The 7,744-nt window shown below is 38.8% G+C and overlaps 1 long non-coding RNA gene across 1 annotated transcript; it reads left to right on the top strand.

Annotated features, from left to right (window-relative positions):
* Window positions 1-1,710: 1,710 nt before the first annotated feature.
* LOC122560393 lies at window positions 1,711-4,529 on the top strand. Its single transcript, XR_006314733.1, has 3 exons — window positions 1,711-1,971; window positions 2,082-2,266; window positions 4,206-4,529. It is a non-coding gene; the product is annotated as an uncharacterized LOC122560393 (long non-coding RNA).
* The last annotated feature ends 3,215 nt before the right edge of the window (window positions 4,530-7,744 follow it).

Here is a 7,744-nt window from a genome sequence, read left to right as displayed (position 1 = left end):
CAACTGTACAAAATGCTACTGCGGCCTCACTTGGAATATTGTGTACAATGCTGAAGATTTACCAGGATGTTGCCTGGTCTGGAGCGAAAGTCTTATGAGTAAAGGCTGAGGGACTTGGATCTGTTCTCATTGGAGAGAAGAAGGCTAAGAAGGGATTTAATAGAGACATACAAGATGATCAGAGGATTAGATAGGGTAGACAGTGAAAGTCTTTTTCCTAGGATGATGAAGTCGGCTTGTACAAGGGGCATAGCTGCAAATTGAGGGGTGATAGATTTAAGAAAGATGTCAGAGGCAGGTTCTTTACTCAGACAGTGGCAAGGGCGTGGAATGCCCTGCCCACCAAGTTAACTCAGCATTAGGGGCATTTAGAAAGTCCTTGGATAAGCATATGGATGATGGTGGGATAGTGTAGGGGATGGGCTTAGGATAGTTCACAGGTTGGTGCAACATCGAGGGCCAAGGGCCTGTTCTTCGCTGTATTGTTCCATGATCTATGATTGCAAAGTCTCTACACCCATGGGGTGGATATACCTCCAGACATCCACCAGTCCCAATTCCGCACATAAGTCCTCTAGTTGTTTATATTGTACTAAGGGACCTTTAGGCATTCTATCCACCATAATGCATTAGATCCATAAGGCAATTAAAGTCTTCTCCTATAATAATCTGTTGTGGTGCAAATGCCAAAAACTTAAGGGGTGTGCTGGGGGACAATAAACATTCAAGATACCATACTCTTCTCCATGTATTAAGGCCTTAAGAATGATAAACCGCCCATACTCATCTTCAATCTGTTCTAACAACTTAAATGAAAGGTTCTTCCTAATGAGGATGGCCAGTCCTCTGCTACTAGCATTAAAGCAAGTACACCTGATCAAATCCACCCTCTTGCAATTTCAAATTTTTTTTTATCATTGAGATGAGTCTCCTGTAATAGGGCAATGTCCACCCTCTCCTTTCTAAGACTAGAAAACACCTTTTTCCTTTTAACTGGTGAATGGATCCCTCTAAGATTCCAGGTACTCCATTTGAGGACACAATTAGCCATGACTCTCTATAACATCATTTAATCTCCAAAAAGGAAGAATTCGACTTATCAACTGCTGAGCATAGACAAACAAAATTCACAAAACCTAAAAAATTACGTAAGCTGAAACTACTACAACTAATTTTCTAACAACTACATATGCGAAAAAACAGACTAAACCAAATACAAAACACTTAACAAGGGGCTCTACACCCTACCCACAGGGGGCACTTACATATCCCAAAACACCCTCGTATCTCCTTCCAGCTTGAGCCGCATTCTAGACTCAGGCCAAAAAAAAGAGAAAGAAAAAAAGTAAAATCTTAAAGGAATTAAAAGTAGGCACTCTACCCATCCCCAAATATATATCATCACTCATTAATATCAGGAAAGAAAAGGTCAGTAAAATCTTCTTAAAAAAAAGGGACAGGAAACACGGTTGTCCACATTCTTTAAGTTATCTGATCTATTTTAAAGCATCCAAAAAAAATCTTCATGTTTTCTAAAGAGTCAAAAGAACATGTAGATCCATCTTGGATAAAGCCAAGCACCGCTGGGTACCTCAGAGAATGCTGGATACCAAGGTCTCTCAATCTTCTCTTGGCTTCATCAAAGATCTTCCTTTTACAACTTACAGCTGCAGAGAAGTCCCGGAAGAACTTAATCTTGGAGTCTTGGTAGATTAAGGCCTGTGGATCCTGTCCCTTTATTCTGGAGGCTTCCATAACTTTGGTCCCTGCAGCTGTGGAGTCGTACTAAGACCACATGAGGGTGCTGGTCTGAGCCAGGCCTGCGCATAATGATTCATTGGGCCCTTTCAACTTTCACCCGGTCCGACGCAGGTTCCAGACCAAGAAATTGTGGCAGCCAGCTGCAGCCCCACAATGCAAATGTTCTTCTGCCTACCTCTGTTTTCAAGGCCATCGACTTGCCCCTGTAAGGTAAGTACCTCTTTTCCAGTACTCTGATTCGCTCTTTTGAAAAATCAATCGGTTTCTGAAGCCCCAGAACTCCTTTCAACTTTCTCCGTTCTGTGCCCTCGACCTTCCAGCTACTCCTCATGCTTGTGAACCATGGCTGTGACCGGGTCCAGTCTGGCGCGGAACTTCTCTTCGAACGACAAGTCGATTATCTCTGAGTTTTACAAACTCTGTAGCCAGGGCCTGGTGAGTGAACGACTCTGATGGGCTGGTCGAGGAGCTGCAGTTGCTTCCGTGGAAGTGTCCGACTTCTCAGGTGAGTGTCCCGTGTGTTGGGACTTGCTGGAGCCTTCACCTTTTCTCATATTTGTTTAATCAAGCAGACTCTATAACATAATTTGCATATTCTCTAAGTTCAGAAGCTCTTTAAATACTGAATTTCCATATAAGTAATTTAATTGGGAAGTGAGAGTGCTATTTTGCCTGAGGTGAGATGCAGAGCTCAACAAAGCAGACCTTTCAGATCATTGCCATCTTAGATCCCCCTCCTCCCCCCTGTTTAACCTGAAGCCACAAGGCTCCACTGTGTCTTGAGTCAAAGTTGAGGACTCCTTGGGCAACTCCCTCCTGACTGTATACTTCTGTGTGGCCATTTTTGTTGGGCCTGCCCTGCCAGTGTGGCGGGACATATCTAGGCATGTTTATGGCAGTGTCTGGGATATAGTCATACTTATACCTACAGACAATATCAGTTGGTTCATCAACTACTCTGTGAGCCTGCTCTCCCAATTTTGGCACTAGCACCCCTCCATGGTTAGTGATGTGGACTTTGCAGGATCAACAGGTCTTTTCTTTTGCATTATCATTTCCAGTGTCTAGGTCATTTCCAGGTGGCCCATCTAGTTGCATTCCTTTTGTCCTTTCTAGCAGTTGGAAGAATGAAATGGCTTGCTAGACTATTTCAGAGGGCGGTTAAGAGCCAATCATATTGCAGTGTGTCCAGAGTCTCATGCAGGCCATACCAGGTTAGGATGGCAGTTTCCTTCTCTAAAAGGACATTAGTGAGTGACAATGGTTTCATGTTCATTATTGAACTCATAATTCAAATTTTCTAATGAATTCTGGAAGATCAACACAATTCACTCTACCCGTCGTTACCCTAAAACTCTCAGATGCAGGCCAGCAGCTCCTATGGATTTATCAACTTTTTGTTCCATTAAATTGCTGACTAATTTCTTTAAGTTCCTTATTGTCACCAAACCTCTTATTTCCCACTCTTTCCAGGATGTTTCTTTGGTTCTCCTATTATGAACATGGGTAGAAAATAATTGTTTTATGTCCCTGCTATTTCTTTGTTCCCAATTATCCTTTTTCCCGTCCTAATCTCCGATGGGCCCCAAATTACTTATAATCTCTTCCCTTTATGCACCTAATTAAGCTTAAACAAGCTGTTTTACGTCTCTTGCTAGTTTACTCTTATAACCACTTGATATTTAAAGATTTCTTGAATTTTTAAAAACAATCTGGCTTATTACTCTTTTTGGCAACACAATCTTCTTCCTTTTACTTCATACTATCTCAAAGTTAACCCATGGGATTATTAGTCTTTAGGGACATGTATATTTACAGCAAATTGAAAATTATTTTTTAAAAAATTTGCCAATGCTCATCTTTACACAGTTTATTTTGTTCAATTAAGATTAAAGTTTCTGACTGAGCTTTCAAACTCAACAGCAAATTCTATCATATAAGAGCCCTGTTTTAAAGGTTATTAATAGATTATTTGTCCCTTTATTTACCTTCTATTACAAATACATTGGTACACAGTCTTGGTTGTATCAAATCACCAGAGCTACCTCAGCATTTGATGCAATTAGAACATGTCCTACAGGATGATGTCAATGTTTATAACAAAGAAAAATTGAGGTTCCTCTGTATCCCTAACGCACTGAACCTATACATCTATGGGCAATTGAGCATCGCGAATTCACCTAACCTAACTACTTAAAATCCGTGTCCTCATGTTCTCTATCCAGTCGCAAACAAAACCAGTTTCTCCCCAACCACACTGTCCCTTGATTTTAAAGGTTCCACACAGCCTACTACAAATCCTCAAAAACTAGTATGCAAATTAGAAGTGCAGTTTGATGACAGCTTGCAGTTTTCCCACAATCTGGCACATATTACAAAATTACACCACAGCCCTGAAGATCTGGCGGTAATAATGTCAACTTATATTGGCTTGTGTATTCCAGATTCCTATGCTTCCTGTGTTTTGGTTTCCAAGATGGCAGCTCAAGCTGGAGCTCTGTGCTTGTTCTTCTTGTTCTCCCTGTCTCTTGGCTTCGAACACCCAGGCCCAGCTTCTAAAGTGAGGTGGGCAATCACTGGTCTGATGGGGGATGCCAGGGGCTGGAGCTGGGATGCCTGCGACCAGCAGCCCAGTGTGGAGCATGGTAGCAGCCAGATCACACGTGGAAGTCCTCTGCACTGGTTTGCTTCGGGAAGCCCTTGGAGAGACTGTGATGTCTATCTTTTTAACTTGCTTCTTGTTTTTCAGACCAATAGTTATACTGTTGTACATAACTTCCTTTTCTCTTCATTTCTCAATTCTGTAACTAAGAATTGTACCCAGTTATTCTGTACCTAAGATAGTGCTGTAAATTGCACTCTTATAAACTTTGCACTGTACTCATTTAAGTATCATGACAATAAAGCTAATTCAATTCATTTTAGGAATTTCATGGGTCATCCTCATAGTTTTGGATGGCATCAATACCTGGTAAACCACTGGGTAAGCTATAAAATTAATTTGACAATACCATCCATCTAAGCAATGTTGTTGAATCCAGCTCTTATAAGTAGCTTAATGAATAACACTTTCCAGAATAACTGCAGGTTTGATTCTCAGTACACTCCTTACTGAAGACATATTCTTGCTTTTTGAGAGTTTTTTTTTGCAATGGACATGTATTACATCTTACATTTTAAAACTAATTATAGTACAAACCTCATTGAATTCAAAAACATCTTGTGTCGCACGTTTTTAATGCAAAAGATTCTTTACAGCTGGAGATCAGAAGTCATCAAAATCACAGCTGCACACATTTACAAGTTTCAGTTTCTTTTGTCTTGATACCTTCTGCAACCACTGTTGCCATGTTTTCTCAAAAGGATAAACAATTTCTGTATCAGATTTGGGGCCATTCTCTTCTCAAAGCTGTCTCTTTCCTCTTTAGAGATTTGCCTGTTTTCCTCAAAAGTTACAATGATAGTGGCTTCAAAATATTCCATGCTTCATTCTGCACAAGGAACTTTCTCATTAAATCTATTTTAAAATTGAGGAGTCTCCTATCACTCTCTCCCAACAACGGCAAATATAAACCATACCAAAATCCCTTATATTATAAAAGATTCTATTAACTTTTCTAAGATTTCTGTGCTACTGTGGAAATAGTTTCAATATCTGGAGTTCTTTTGATCACTACATCTTATCATCCCTGATATCATCTTGCTGACTCTACAGTATGTTTTCTATGGTTTTAATGTATGATGTCATTGTATGTTCAAAACTGCACATATAAACTAAGCTTCGACTGCTGCTTCCTATAAATACGTCACGTTTTGCTTTCATACTCTATTTGTTTATAAAACCCAAAATACCTATTTTTTAAATTGCTTTTATTTACAATCACTTTCAAGGAATTACATATTTGACATGAGCAAAACACCACAGGATCCTGAAAATTTAGAAATAAAAACAAGAAATTATGCAAAAATTCAGCAAATTTGGCAATATTTGTGGAGAGAGGAACAGCAAAAGATAAAGGCTGATGATGGTATGTTAGTGTACTCAAGGGTTTCAGTTAATGTACTTTCTTTTTAAGCATTTTTTGCACTTATTGTATATTTCTATCCTTTATTTACACAAGTCCAGAACCAAAGAATGGGAAATATGTTTAATGTGAGAGTCAAGGGATGGTGGTTGGAAAGCTATATGATAATATACAGATAAGCAACATCATGAAAGGATTTAAATATTACAACTAAAACTTAAGATACATTGAGAGATAGAATAAGTGAAAGTCAGAAACGACTGAGCAGAACTGAATACAGATGGCAGAGTTTCAGATAATCTGAAATGGAAAATATGAGGTTAACAAGGCACACTGGAATATACAAAGACAAATTCTAGATTAGAGTGGTGCTGGAAAAGCACAGCAGTTCAGGCAGCATCCGAGGAGCAGGAAAATCGACGTTTCGGGCAAAAGCCCTTCATTAGGAATAGAGGCAGAGCTCTATTCCTGATGAAGGGCTTTTGCCCGAAACGTCAATTTTCCTGCTCTTCGGACGCTGTCTGAACTGCTGTGCTTTTCCAGCACCACTCTAATCTAGAATCTGGTTTCCAGCATCTGCAGTCCTTGTTTTTTACCTATACACAAAGACAGATGACAAAAGCAAGAATGGGAATTTAATAGAAAATAGGCTGAGGTACAGAAGAGGTGTGCAATTTTACAGAGGAGGAAGTAATTGATCTATGTAATGGAGGGGATATGGATTGAAAGGACAGCTTCAGATAAACTGTTTCGTCATCACCCTGATTTTATCATCATACTGTTTCAAACTGCGACAGTTGCTAGAAATGAGTGGGACTGCTGGCAAAATTGAGTTGTGGAAGGTCCAAAAGAGGAGGTTTCAGTTGTCTCAATATTTAACTGGAAAAAACACAATGAGTAACCACATTCAAATGAATACAGATGACACAAATATTCAAGATAAATATATTATAGGTATAAACTGATGATCTTTAAGCTTGATGCGCCTTCAAAAATAAAAATCAGTATTAGTCAGCTTCAATTGTCTCAGACATAGCTATATCTCTCTTTTTTAAACTGCAGCTCTAGATTCTAAGCATGCAAGCATAATTAACATTCAGCTAACAGGTAATACAATGACCACATTCATCCATTTACCCCAAATGTTGCACCAGTTTGCAACTAATGGTACCTTGAAGAATTATTATCAAATTGTCTCCTTTTCTGACTTCTTTTAATCTCTAGGGTACATGACATACGCATCACATAACTGAAGATTTATAGAGTTGAACCCAGTTTCCAATTTCCAAAGCTAAATGTTAAACAGACCAACGTGCAACTGAGACTATATCTAGCAATGAATGACATTGATTGTCAATTTCAATTTCATGTGGGTAATATAATAATAAACTGTCCACTTACTCACCTTTGGACCAAAACCTAGTCTAAATAAAACCATAACTAAACAATTTAATTTGGATAAGAGAAAGACTGACAGATTGTGACATTTTTCAGTTACCTAGATTAAAACAAGATTACCTAACAAGATTAAAAATATAGGTTAGCTGCTCGTTTTCCTATTGATGTGCACAATTAAAACTTTAATGTGCACATTTTCCTGAACCACAAGTGTCTAAACATTTAAATGATTTCACTATGGAGCAAACTGACATGTATCATAAAAGGCACTGTAAATATGTAAAAAAATTTCTCAATAATATTTGCAAACTTGAAGATTCCAGAGAGATGACCCCTTAATATTCTTCACTTTAGCAGAAGACATCAAGCTGCCCTTCAGTTTGGAGTGCCCCACAATATTCCGTAGCCTATTGCGCAACCAGTCTACCGATAAACACAATTGTCATAATTTCACAAACAAAACAATAAAGCAAACCACTTTGGCGTGATCAAAATGACAGTCAATTTTTTAAATCACAGAAACAAGCAATTCGAACTTTGTAACGTTCTGGTTTACTTAT

The sequence above is a fragment of the Chiloscyllium plagiosum genome, chromosome 21 (assembly GCF_004010195.1).
Source record: "Chiloscyllium plagiosum isolate BGI_BamShark_2017 chromosome 21, ASM401019v2, whole genome shotgun sequence".
NCBI lineage: Eukaryota > Metazoa > Chordata > Chondrichthyes > Orectolobiformes > Hemiscylliidae > Chiloscyllium > Chiloscyllium plagiosum.
This window is presented reverse-complemented; position numbering and strand designations above follow the sequence as displayed.